The sequence below is a fragment of the Vicugna pacos genome, chromosome 4 (genome assembly GCF_048564905.1).
Source record: "Vicugna pacos chromosome 4, VicPac4, whole genome shotgun sequence".
Lineage (NCBI taxonomy): Eukaryota > Metazoa > Chordata > Mammalia > Artiodactyla > Camelidae > Vicugna > Vicugna pacos.
The window spans coordinates 7459498-7474004 of record NC_132990.1 but is presented as its reverse complement, the minus strand read 5'-3'; the positions used below and the strand labels follow the sequence as shown (position 1 = coordinate 7474004).

General features: G+C 41.4%; 1 long non-coding RNA gene across 1 annotated transcript; it reads left to right on the top strand.

Annotated features, from left to right (window-relative positions):
* The first annotated feature begins 1457 nt into the window (after positions 1-1457).
* On the top strand, positions 1458-11796 carry LOC107034037 (uncharacterized). Its single transcript, XR_012071629.1, has 5 exons — positions 1458-1566; positions 3457-3585; positions 9538-9857; positions 10537-10666; positions 11661-11796. It is a non-coding gene; the product is annotated as an uncharacterized lncRNA (long non-coding RNA).
* Positions 11797-14507: the final 2711 nt, after the last annotated feature.

Here is a 14507-nt window from a genome sequence, read left to right as displayed (position 1 = left end):
ATTCTTACCAAGAAGCTGGGTTGCTAGGCATTCGTGCAGAGGTTTTCGTGTTGTGCATGCACTGATAGTCAGAATTCCCCTGGCACTTGGACTCTGATCACAGAAGTTTGATGTTTCTTGCAGTAGATTATACTCGGTGTTTTGGGCAGGACTCTAGAGGGAACCCAGATCTTTCATCATAAATTTTATCCCATTATTTTATACCCTAAATGTGAATCCAGGTGGAAGCGGCAGAAACCTCAATACTGTAATGGAAGCTAATAATAACATCAGTCAAGAGAATTGCAGGTCACTAATATGTGTTAACAGAGGTGTGCTGGTAAGTGTCGAACGACTGGCTTTCTGAAAAGAAAAGGGTGATATGTAGTGTCTGCAAATTTCTGTAGTGTCAATACTTCCACTCTAGCAGATTAGAAGCTGTCACTGCATTGATATCAGTGAATATGAAGTTAGGAAGAGAGACATTTAAAATTGCCTCCAGCACACCACCAGGTCACAGGTAAAATAGGACGTTGATATTTGTGTTCCAACTATTAGTGACAATTTTGAAACTGGATTTTCTTTCTTTCTTTTTTTTTTGAAACTGGATTTTCAAAGTTCAAAGAATCATCAGTCCAAAGGAGTCTTCAGCAGGCAAACAGTCACCACGTGGGAGTCTTGTGCTGTGCACCGTGCAGTCCCAGATGGCCAAGAGCTGTGGCCGACAGCAGATCTGAGGGGCAGGTGACAAAGCCTATGTGTACGTTCTTTTATCTGTAGCCTGTAAAGATGAGTGGCTCCTACTCTAGGGATATTAGTTTGAAGAGGCTGTCTAACTTGAATTTAGAAAATTGTAAGTGGTTTTCAAAGACATTACTGTGGGCACTTGCGTGTTTCCCATCTTTCCTGTGGGCAGCATGGTTTTCCCATGGGAATTTTGGTCATCTTATCTTCCCCTGGTTCTGTCAACCATTTATGTGCCATCTTTATGGTTCGTGTATTTGGCGTCACACTCAGTCTGGTAATTTCGTATGAAGCTCTGGACTTCTTGGCTGCCTTACCTTATCAATGTGTGCCTTTTGGAGTTGTGATGAATGGTGAATCTTCCTTTTCTCTTTTCATTTGAGAAGGTTGTAACTTTTTCCTGAATTTACACAGATGTCGTTGACAGTATTTTGTGTTACTTCTCAAAGTGGCAGCCTTAGAATACATCATTTACTTGCTTGAATTTTATATTTCTAGCAAAACCTTGGAGAAAGATCTATGTGAAATCTTTTTCCCCCACCCCTGCTTTCTTTTAGATTGTTTTGCTCATTACTTGAAAGAGGGAGGTAACTGGTAGACATGCATGTAACTGAATGCATTTGTGAATTCAGCTTTTATAATTTTATCTTGAATATTTGCATAATTCTTTTATACAGTCTCTCCTTCTCTTCCCCCTGCCCCCCTCCCCTCCGACCTCGACTTCTTTTTTAAAACAGGTTTCCACAGTGACTACCCCGGGGTGGTTGAAGTTTTCACCCATGTCAAAAAGCTCCAGATTGAATTCTGCTAAAATATAAATATGGAATTTGCCTTCAAGCAAAGGTAAGCCTCTTCCCCAGTAGCAATGTTTTGTTTAGTTTTCAACAAAACATCTGTTGACAGATGACCCACATTTTTATTGATTTCCTATATCACACTTCACAGAACACATGTTTTGGAACAAACACCAGAACCTAAATCAACACTTTCCCAAATGGCGGTCCTCAAAAAGTTCATCTAGAGATTCCAGTAGCCCTAGAAGGAAGTATGTGTTCCAAGATCAAAACAGTTTTGGAAAATGCTGCGTACTCTACTTTCTCTCAGTGATTTACAGTACTTAGTACCCATTCAAGCCAGTAGTTCAGTAGTTAAAGAAACACACACAGCTGACAAAGACACACACACACACACACACACACACACACACATTTATTTAACCCAATGTTATGAAATATCTTGAGAAGAGTTTTTTTTAATACCATATCTTTAAATACCCTTTGAAAGGATGTTCTGTGGAATACCAGTTTGGAAATTTGTCCTAAAGCTATTGACTAATGATGACCCTACATACACTCTCCTAGGTTTTATTGTTGCATTAATGATGGAAATGGGCAGCGTTTTTATACTTTGTAAGCAACAGGCCTTAAATGGAAAACACAAAACAAAGTTTACTCTAAGACTGAATAAAATTATTCTTAGATTTATCCATGAACACTTTGGCAAGCATAGTTTAACATGAGTATAACTACGTTTCACTAAATAAAAATTGAGGGCACTTTTGCCTCTTGTAAGAAGTTTCATGCACATGCCAGAGGACAGAGCTTTGCATGTATGTTTGTTTCATAATCTGTAAGAATTATGGCTGTCTGCCAACTAAGTCTTTGCTTTGTGATTGTATGTTATTTGTTATCAGTGAAGTTGTTAGCATTGCAACTTTATATATGCATCTGTATAGTGTTCTGGAGAAGATTCGGTTGAGCCATTATAACTGGTGAATAAACACTTTACAAGGCTAGACACATCTTATCACAGAGCTGAATTCCTTGGGAACTTAAGTAAATCAAAAGATTACAGCTTGTAGAACAGCTAAAGCCAGAAGCAGTATCACTTAAACTAACAGAGTTTTGTGTCTAACACGTAAATCAGAAGTCCCCAGACAGCAGAGGTAAATAATTCTTCGCCTACTTCATCTTATCGATTCCTTTGCTTTTTTTTTTTCCTGGATTGTTTTTTTACTCCAAAGATTCATTGCAAATATTAAAAAATATTTTTTTTCTTGGATTTACCCACATTGAAATAAATTGTTGGGACTAAGACCTGAGTTTTACCTAAATAATAAAAACTGACTTGAGCAGTTGCCTTTGTACTACCTACCAGTCTATTTAAACCATTGACACGAACATAAGTGACTCTAAATGTATATCTTCTTACCAATCATCTGAACCATCCAGGCTCTAGGGGATTAAATATTCCAGAAGTGGCACATTGTATAATAGCCACTGGGGTTTTTATTGCCACTCCAACATGATCAATTCACGGTTGTCACCTTGCATAAGTTGATCAACCTACTATGTACGTGCAATCTTGTAATTACATTTCTCTTGGATGAGGATGCATTAACTGTGGCTGTAATATGGGAACCCCTTTCAGCTTTCATTAGTTCAATATAAATCCAAGCGTGCAGATTCAGCAGGATTGTCTATCGTGGCTTAATTGGAATTGCTGGTCAGACGCATTGATTCTGTTTCACTCAGGTAAAGATGAAAGTTGCTGCAACAGTGGATACTGCGTTTGAAGGTCATTGAGTTGTAGTCAGGCAAGGGGAGCAGGAGAGGAAGAGACACACAAAGTAATGGATTTTTCTTTAATATCTGGGAAACCTTGAGTGATAGTATCAACTGACCTTGAAATTGCATACTTTTGTGACTCATGGCGTTTGTGTTTGTGTTCCAGAGAAATGTAACGATGTTTTTAAAGAGAGATTAATACAGTCAATTTAAATCTCTGGGAAGCTTTCACCTGACATGATTTATTTGTGGACATTATGATAACACGTAAAATTAAGCGCCTAGTCAATTTCAGGTGAGTCTGACATAAAAAGTAAAATCACTCTTTCATTAGCTTTCTCTTGATCTCAGGTTTCTATCTAAGGGGATGTTAGCTCTAAATTCTTCATTTCTAAGCACTGCCCTGAGCTGTCCTCCCCTGCACGGTCTCAGGAAATGGCTCCTCATGCCCCCAACCCTGCAGCCCGGCCGAAGCATTGGATTCTTACCCTTTGCACAGTTCAGATACACCCATTTGAGCACACGCTCGGTGGAACGCCAACTTAAAGTACCAAATTTATGTTAGTTATTTCAGGAAGAGAATATCAGCTGTTTCAAATTCTAGACTCCAGCCTGGGCTAAACGAGAACTGTCATGTCGTCTATGGTGTATTCATTTTTCCTCAAAAATAACATCAGTCTGGGAGGAACATAGTGAGTGTCCAACAATGTAGAATCAAGGTCTATAAACAGGAAGAGGAAGACCAAAGCGTCAGATTACAAACATTTCCCAGAACCCTCAGCTGGCAGACAGCTCTCTATGCAGTGAGTCTTTTCTTTCCTTTCTGCCCCATACATACATTAATGCCGATCTTAGAAGCTCATTGTCACACCCTTTGTGGCAGAGAACCATATAATTAGAGGGTTCCCATTGCTAAGGCATTTGAAAAGACCAGGAGAAATTAGCTTTAGCATAACTAGTCTCTGCCACTCCTTCTGACCTCAAGGGCAACGTGTGCATCTTACATCTGTCCTCTAGGGGCTGGCTTGTGCTTGCTCCCTTCTCTTTGGCAGTGACTTTAAATAACCAAGTTCTTATTATAATCTTTGGATTTAAAATTAAGTTCTGATGGTTTCTTCTCAGGGCACACCTAGGAGGCCCTGTTTATCCCCAGCCAAATCAGCTGCTTCCCCAAGTGACCCATTCTTGGAAATGTTATTATTCCTAATAACCAACTCAAATATATATTTTCATTTAATCTTTCCCTTTACCTCCACTTCACATGCGTTGCTGCCTGCCACACAGTTTCCATGAGGATTGGCCTTGATATCATTATGTGAAGGATGAATTTGTGTTTGTTTTAATTAAAAAATTACTTCTACTTAGATGTTGACTGAGCTTGGAGTTGTTCTCTATGGCCTGGAGGTTTTAGGGTAAGATTAGTGTGAGGACGTGTGTGAGAGTGTGTGTGTGTGTGTGTGTGTTTTGGAAGGGTCTCCTGTTCTGTTAAGGAATTCATTGTCTATTTCTTCTCATGGAACACAAATTGGTTTAGGCAAGTGGAAACTGAGAAGAGATTCCCAAAGATGTTTTCTGTGCGCAAAGCATAAGCTATCCATCTGGGTACAAAGGGCAAGGATGCATCAAGATGACCTCTCCTGGCCCCTGTGACCAACATGCAGGAGTCTAGGAGATGCATTCGAAGGAAAAAACAAACAAACAAAAACCAAAAGGCAAGACTGCAGCTTCCACCGGGGAACTTCCATAAACTACAGGAACAGACAGAGATATTCTGTAGTACTTTATAACAATAGGTCCTTTGGTGCCGAACACAGCTTTTATTGCTCCTGTTTTATGTCCTACAAATAGTAGCAGACATTCTCCTTTTCTGTCCAGCACAGAAAGCCCCTGGCCCAGACAAGAAGCAACTCTGCACTGCTTTTCAGACATCATTCTCCCTCTCAACTATAGAAACTCTTTGGTTTCTATTATATTTCTGGCCTTTCACATTCCCGATGGTTCATTTGATGAAACCCAGTTGCCAGGTGTATGAATGTGGTTGAAAAGACCCACGCAGGACCAGCGACACCTTCCCACAGCATGGGATGGTCCCCTCCCGAGATGCCCAACTGCCAGCAGGACTGGTACTGAGTTGTTTTCCCAACTGAGGGTCATATGACCCTCTAGTGCTTTTTGTCCTGGTCCCTTTTTAAGTAACCGCACATATTGCGTGCTCTCTGGCCAGCGTCCCTGACTGAGGGCAGAGTTCTCCTGTGTAGACTTTTCCACAATCGACATTGGCTCTGAGCTTTAGGAATGGACCAAGGACGGCCACCATTTTTCCTGTTTACAATGCGATTGTCCAGGCATGAACTTCAGAAAACATGTGTGGGATTCTGGAATAGGCTGGGCAGCTTTGTAGCCCATTCTCTGGTCCTGGACCAGACGCCAAGCACTGCATCCTGTCCGCTCCTGTAATAGCCGTTTCGTTGTTTGCTCAGCAATTCTGCTGCGTCTGCAGATTGCCTTGTCTGAGAAGCAGCCCTGAGAAGTTGAGGATGGTGACAATCTTTAAAGAAACATGGAAGTCAATGGTAGAGGCGGATGACCGCGAGACCTTTTATTTTGCTTAAAAACCAGAGAAACATCAAGCTATAATGATGCAGATTCAGCAGTTTTAAGAACAGAACTTCTTGTAAGTTCAAAGTACCATATAAACTATACCATGTATCAGTTCTTTCAAGGGCAGCAGAATTTTAACTGAATCTGCTTGGAAAAATGCATATTTGGTGAAGAAAAAAATACTCTGAGTTTTAGGAGCACTGATACTCATTCACATAAAACATGGAAAGTCAGAAAGATTGATCTTGACGTGTATCACAGTCCTGGTCAGGACCGGAGAGATGGCATCTCAGGGTCTTTACAGCTCTCTGATCTATGCAGAAGTGAACATGATTTTTAGGCTATTCTTCCTTATTTCTTGTTTTAGAGTATTCCTCATCTCTTCTTTAGACCCAGGAGAAGGTTTCCTGTGGGAGATAGTTATAGAAAATTACGTAACAGATGAGTACCCTAAGAAGGGATTTGGAAGAAGAGACAGGAAAGCTGACACTGTCTTGTGAGCCAGAAAAATCATGGGAACTTGTACAGGTTACAGGTATCCCCCACTTCTCGAAAGTTTGCTTTGTGCCGCTTCGCTTTTACAAAAGACTTAACATTAGTGCCTGTATTCTCTGCAGAGGATTTTCACTTTTACAAAAAAAAAAGCAAAAAGTGAAAATAACGTTCAGCATTTGTTTCGCTGAGTGGTTACAGAGGCAGCGTGCACCCCCAGCGGTCAGCGCGGCACCGCCAAGCTCCTTCCCCGGGAACTACGCTCGGCATCGCTTTGAACCGTGTCTGTGAGCATCTATGCCGGTCTCAATTATTTTGTGCCTCCATTAGCAAGGCAGGTCCTAAGGTAATTGCTTCTTTGCTTTGCATCATTTTGGCTTCAGAAATGTTTTGTGCGAATGCTCTGCTTTCGGACAGTGCATACCCCTGCACCTGTGCACTAAGCACCTACCAGGGTTTCACCTCACTCTTCCCCCGACCCCTGCGAAGCAAAGCATATCATTGCAGATGTGGAACCAGGACTTCAAGAGGTGAGTAAATGGCAGAGCTTGGATGAACCAAAGAGCCACCCTCCAGCAACCTCACTTGGGCTACTGTCCTGCGCTAGTGTGTGGCTGAAGGTTGGTGCCTTGACTTTGTGGATGACCCACTTGAATCTCCCACAGCAAGAGGAACTTAGTAAGAAGGTAGATGCTAACTTTATGGCCTTGAATTAAATATACTGTAGTACTTGGACAGAAATTACGCCCTCCTGCTTCTTTTTTTTTTTTTTTAAATAATTGGAGGGGAGAATGGAGAAGAGAAGATGATTGGGCACCTTTGATGCTAAAACAGGACATTAAAATGGGCATTCTGGCTGAAATCCTATGACGATGGATATAAGACACCAAGTGAGGCACCAGACCAAGATGAGCACATTCAAAGCAGGTAGCTGTGAACTGGCTGGGATTCCCCTTCCCCCACATGGAGTGGCGATGAAGGGAAAGGATTTTATTTTTGATATGCTACAAGTCCCTGTGCCACCCCCCAACCACCACCACGAGAAAGGGGTGAGAGGTGGCTCTCCTTCACCCTAAAACAAATGGAGGGGTTTTGATCCCACTCAGTGAGCTTGATGTCAGTCCTACTAGCTGGGTGGACAAGGGTCTGAGTTGCACCTGAAGAAACATAAAGCTGGCTTCCTGCTCTGGTGGTGGGAGAGAAGGAGGGGCTGCTACGGCCCTGGGCATGTCCTCTCAGCATCTGTGGAAGCAATGGATGCATGAGCGGCCCCAGGGCCAGATGCAGCCACACCACTCAGAAAGGCTTGGCATTTCAGACCCTGTCCCAGAGAGGCCATTAGAAAAAGGGACAGATTCACATGATGGTCACACGTGTTTACTCACCTAGTGACAGTTCAAGTGGTACACTTATATGTATGTTATATTCAATAAAAACTGCTTTTAAGAAAAAAGTGAAGAAGCCTCATCAGAGAGAGTTTTGGAGCATTGCTGGATTCCACCAGGCGGCAGAAAGAGTAAGCAAAAAGTTGGAGGAGAACACATCAGTGACACTAATGGAATTTCAGGTTAGTGGTCCTCAGCAACGAGAGAAATTTCAAAAGAGCTCGTGGAATGTCTCTAGGAGGGAGAGCCAGCTTGGAACACTGGCAGGGTCTGGAGAGCCCTCAACCTGCTCTCAACAGCTCACACCTCCCTCCCTGCTTGCTCTCCAGCACTGGAGGAATCAGAAACCTGGGGATAGCAAGTTAGGCAAGAGTGACTGGGAGAAAAAGGGGAATGTGACAGCACCACCCCCTTCCCTGACTGTGGCTCGCCCCCCTCTCCACAGCAGATCTAGCTAAAGAGGGGTAAGTTCTCCAAACTTTGAATGAAGTTGGAAGATTTTACTGATATGTGTATTTGGAATTTTAAGTACAAATTGAAACCGTGTTTTGGGATACAAATGATTGAGATTTTCTAAAACATTAGAGTGACCAAAAAGTCAGGTTTTCTTCAAGGGACAGGAAAAAACCAACCTGGTCTTCCTGCAAGAGGTAAAAGACATGGGAGTAATGAGCTGTAATGGGAAAGAGTCTGAAAAAAATTATATGTGTATATATATGTATGTGTAGAACTGAATCGCTTTGCTGTATACCTGAAACTAACATTGTAAATTGACTACACTTCAATAAAAAAAAAAAGAATTAAAATTTACAAAAGACAATGGGAGAAGAAAATACGCTCCTTTATTCTTATACCCAAGATACCCATTTGTTCAGTTTACTGATTGTAGTACGGTAGTTTACAAGGAAGGCTCTGTGCTATTACTCTAGGGTAGTAGACAGCAGAAGCTGGTAACTGTAAATGCAAGGCTATCCAACAGAAATATAACGCAAATCGTGTATGTGACTTAAAATTTTCTGGTAGCCATATTGAAGAAGTCAAATAAACAGGTGAAATTCATTTTAAAAATATATTTTTGCTTAGCCTAATATATCTAAAATGTTATCAGTTCAATGTGTAATTAATATTAAAAAGTTTAATGAGATATTTCACATTCCTTTCTAATTTTTTAATTAATTTAAAATTTTTACTTTGTATTACTACTGTAGATTGTTTATTAATTATGTCTGTTGACAGAATGAAGCAAAAAGGTAGAAATTCACATAATTTCATAGCCTCACTAGCAAGTAATGAAATAAATTAAAACACAGGTAAAACTCCATTACATCTCTATTAAATCAGAAAAATCTTTAAAATGACAAACATTGCTTCAAACAAGAAACATTTAAAAATCTTTCCAAACGATCATATGGCCAACTACTGCAAGTGTTATCAAAATAGTTCACATTCTAGAACCATTTTAGGAAAAACAGTAGAAGAAATATGTGTATGGGGAGGTGATGGAAATATACTTACACTTACTTTTTGAAATCCGGGTATATTTTGCATGTTTAGCACATCTCAATTTGGAGTAGCCCCACTTAAAATGCTCAGTAGTCACATGTGGCTAGCGGCTGCCAAATCTGACCATGCAGTTACAGCATCTCTGATGAGGTGGAAAATGATCTCAGACAATGCTAGGACTCCAGGCTTGACGGAGGAAGAGGTGGAAGCAGTGTCTCCAAAGTGAGCAAGAGGATGATTTAAGATTCTGCTTTCACTTATTTTAGGTTTGATGAGATGGATATTGGGCAGAGAAGTAATGGGAGGTGGAGGAGAGGCTGAAAGAGTCCTGCTTGGGCTGTGACGCCACCATCTACATTGTCATCGGAAACTGATCTGAACCAGCCAGTAAGAGAGGACGTTGAGAGAAGGCCTGATCCCAGGAAGTAAAAATAAATTCAGCTCACTTTTCTGAAGTAATAACTACTGAGTTGAAGTGTACACTTCAAAATAAGCATAATGTGCTCCTGTTACTGGTCTTTGCACAAACGGGCATGCTTGTCTGAAATAAGAAGTGTCCAGCACTGTGCTTAGCCCTATCCGTGAGGTAAGTACTGCTTTGGTTGAGGAGGAAAGTGACAAATAAGAGGGACCAAACAATCAACTTTCTGCTATAGAATGTTATCACTGAGGGGACCCTGGAAACTACTGTGTACAAAAGTCCCCCTTCCCAGATGAGGGATCTGTGCTGCAGGGAGGAGAAGCAAGTTGCTCAAAGGCACACACATAACCAGAGAGAGGTCCTTGGGTTCTAAATCCAGTGTCATATCATATCATGACATCATGAGCACCACGATGGATGCCCTGTCTCTTCCAGGAACCTGCTGGAGAGCAGGAATGAGGATGAGCTGTTTTGTTTTCTTTTAAGATGTAAAGCCTTAAAAAAAAAAGGCTTAAAAAAGGTGCGGGTGGGTAAAATAGATGAAGTGGATTAAAAAGTACGAACTTCTAGCTATAAAATAAATAAATCCTGCGGATGTATGTACAGCATGGTGACTAGTTAACAATAATGTATTGTACATTTGAAAGCTGCTAAGAGATCGTACCAACTTTCGTCACAAGGAACAAATTTGTGACTTTGTGTGGTGATGGACAGTAACATTGACTTCTTATAGTGATCATTTTGCAGCATATACAAATATCAAATCATTGTGTTGCACATCTGCAACTAATATAATATTATTTGTCAATTATATATAAAAAGGACATAAAGCCTTTTATTTTAGGAAAGAGAAAGTTCTTCTTGCGATGGTGACGTGGCTGCAAGTGATGCCGTGATGGTCAGTCACATGGAAGCCAGAACTATGGGATGTCTCTGATGAGAAGATGGGGCAGAGGACCAGAGCAGGACCCAAGGTACAGGAATGAAGGGTGGTGTGGCCAGGAGAAGAGCAGCGGGAGAGAAAGAAGGGGAGGTCAAAGGACTTGGAGGATGACAACACTGACTGACCATCTGTGCGGGCAATGAGAAATTGGAACAATGTTCATTTTGGTGGACGGGTAAAGGAAATATAGGAGAAAAATGCAGGGGATGCAGGATAACCTTAATAATATAAGGAGCTAGACTAAGGGAAAGTCAAAAAGAAAAAGAAAGCAACATAATTGGCTTGGGATAGATGTCTGAAAGTCACCAAAAATTATTTAGAACTTTTGTGTTTTTGGTGGCCATTTTGAATGTAAGGAATTCAGAAAGCTTGTAAACCAGTGCCATCCAATAGAAATATAACGCAAGCCACATGTGTCATTTAAAGTTTTCTGGTAGCTACATTCAAAAAATATAAACAGGTGAAGTTAATTTTGATGATACATTTTATTTAAAACAAGATGTCTAAAATATTAACATTTCAACAAGTAATCAATATAAAAGCATTAATGAGAGGGTCCACATTCCTTTTCTCATACTAAAGTATGCCTTCAAATCTGGTGTGCATTTGGCACTTCTGTTCATCTCAATTAGGACTGGCCACATTACAAGCACTCAACAGCCACATGTGGTTGGTGGCATATTATATTGGATAGTGTAGTTCTGGACAACTTCCTTCTGAATCATCACAGCTTTGCCCTTTATTTAATAAACTTGTAAAAATGTAAAAAATGTATGTTTTTTTAATGAAATTTCAAAACCAGCCAAATTAAAAAAAAATTACTCAGAGATATAAGAGTGTGATCGAATTAGAACAAAATGCAAGGGGATGATTATTACAAAAGTAAGGATAATAGTTCCTTTATTCCATGGGAAATACTTGATAATAGAATTAGAAAAAAAAGTAAAGGAGAAGAAAATGAAAATCCCCCCAAATTCCATCAATTAGAGATGACCACTGCTAACTTTTTTTGCACCTTTTTTAAGAAGGTGGAATTGAATGATGGACATGCTGCTGCTCTGTGGGCCTTGGTCATTGCTCCTGAGTGAAGTTTCCAAAGTCAAGCTTGTGACTACAGAAAGGCTCTGACAACAGGCAGAGGGAACGCTTGGACCATCAGAGGAAGGCAGACGATGTTGGACCACCGGCCAAGTCCAGTGATGCCTGTTCCCACGGGAGAACACCCTAAGAGAAGAGAGAGCAATTAAGGACATTGACTGTTTCTTTTTTCTTTTTTTTCTCTTCAAGTCATGAACTTAACCAATTTACTGGAATTTTAAAAGAATTTACTTGAAACAACAACAAGAATAACACGCCGATAACCTCACAACCCATTAGGTACTCAGGCTTTCTGGAAGGGCAGCTATGTAAGTACACCCTCTGGGTCCAATTTGCATTGTCATCTTGGATGGGAAGAACATGGGGATGACAAGTTAGATTGAAGAGCTGCTAAAAGCCAGAAAAACAACAAGCGTCTAATCCATCAATGGAAAACTGTCAATCCCTTATGTCTTTCTGAGACTTGGTTTGATGATAATTCAAGCAAAACTTCTGCGTTTTTAACCAGACCTTAATGACAAAGAAAATAAACCATTCAGAGTAAAGGACTCATAAAAGGAACTATGTATCTCATTTTTGGTTCCACAGAGAGTAAATTTGGGTAATATAGTTTACTTAGAAGAAGAGGAACTCTGAACAAGGAGATGATGTAGCTGCATATGTGAAACCTGGCCAGTGAGTTTTGGAGGTGAAATTACCTTGGTTAATGACGATGCTCTGGCCTTGGGTCGGAACATGTATTGCAGATGACAAAAACTCCCGGGCAGCCCGCCCTGCTCAGTCATCAAGGGTTTGTCTCTGCATCGCTGGTCTCCTAGGCTAAGCGAGCTGTCTCAAAGCTGGGGGTTTCCAGGGCTTTCCTCTCTCCCTGCGGAGAACTGGGAACCCCCATAAAGTCTAAATGGCAGCTAGAAGTTGTCAGCTGCATCAGGGAAAGCCTCAGAGAAACGTAATGTGTAAAAGGCACCGCAGCATGGAAACCCGCGGGTCCTCTCTGATTCCCGGCTCCAGCGCTGCGGGAGCCCTGCTGTTCTGCCATAAAAACAACTCGAAACAGCAAGCCTGGGGATGCAGACGCGCGTCGCCAACTCACAGCAGTCCCAGCGGCGCCGGCTTCTGAGATCTCGGGAAATGTTTCTTGCTGAGCAGTTTCGAGTGCTGCCCCGAGTAGATCAGAGAGCGGCTTTCTTTCCCATTTATCTCAGTACAGCCTTGAGTGCATAGCTGGGCATCGTTAGAGCCTCAGAAATTAGGCCTGCTCGGTCAGGTTTGCTGAAGCCTTGCTTGTCTTTCCTCCCTCTGCTGCTCATCCCGGCTTCTTTGATTGCTGCCCACGTGGATGGGCTCAAAAGACACATGCATTTGCCTGCTGCAAAGATATTCCCGGTTCCAGAAAACTGAGCCGAAAGAGCACACGGTGGTGACATGGAAAAGAGCATTGGTGAGGGACACAGAGTTCTGGGTTCTGATCTTGACTGGGTCGTGACTGATCCAAACGACTTTGCTGAAGCCCTGCCACTTCTCAGGGGCTAGAGAGACTGGGGTGAGCTGGCACTGACGGCTTTAGAACGGGGCCCCAGGCAGTCCACTCGGGGACTGTGGAAAATGGAGCCAGAGACAAGGAGGGGAAACTTCTGGCATCTTCCACCCATTCCAACTGGGGCAGGTCGTTTTATGTGCCAACTGCTTTACATCCCAGAATCCCCTAGAGGTTTGATTTAAAGAAATTTAAAGACAGGCTTACAAGGCTTAGAACATTTCAGAACCACTTAACTAGGTGACCTACAGAATTCTGATTTTATGATTTTTCCGGTATTTGTTGGATTTTGGACATTTTGCAAAGTGTTTATTGATGGCTGGTACAGCAGATTGCTTATCGACTTCTGTATTCATCTATAGAGTGTATTAAAGACTAAAAAGAGACATACAATGATTCTTTGTTATTTCTTCTAGAGAGATGGCTATTGCCTTAATGATTGTGGCATTGGCTGCCAATTCACTAATCGTTGAAACATATCATTAGAACTCGAGAACTTGGTCCTAGTCATGACTGTGCCACTAACCATGGCCTTGAACACATCTTTTACTCTCTTGGGAGGGAGGCAGCCTACTGCATGATTAGAAGCTTGAGATGTGCAGCCAGACTGCCTGGGTTCAAATCCCAGCCCCATTGCTTTTCAGCTAAATGGTTTCGGACAAATTATTGTACCTCTGTGTGCTTCAGTTTGTCATCACTAAAATGAAGATAATATTGCCTACTTCATTGGGCTGTCATATGTGTTAAATATGTTAATTCATACAAAGTGCTTAGATGAGAGCTTGGCATAAATTACATTCCCAATCCACCTTAGCTTTGATTATCTTTGGGGTCTTTTTTTCCTCGTGTGTAATATGAAGTGGTTGGTTTGGGTGATGGATAAAGTCATCAACTACTTTATGAGACTGTACACCTGTGGGTTCACTGTTGTATTTCCATGGCCTTGCACAATGCCTGGCACATAATTGCTTGGTGACTGAATGACTAAGTGTCTGCATTTCTCCTTGGAGGAACTATATAAGAACCTATTTACAGATATTTCTTCTGCAGAAATGTTGCCTCATGAAATTAAAACTACCCAGTGTTTAGATGAATGACTTAAGAATGTTAACCATTTATGGAGAACTAACTCTTTTGGTCAATGTCCAGTCTGGAAAATGAATGAACTCAAGATAATTAGTTCACTAGAGGTCACTGAACATGAGGAATGAGTTACAAAAAGGCCAGAACTTGAAAG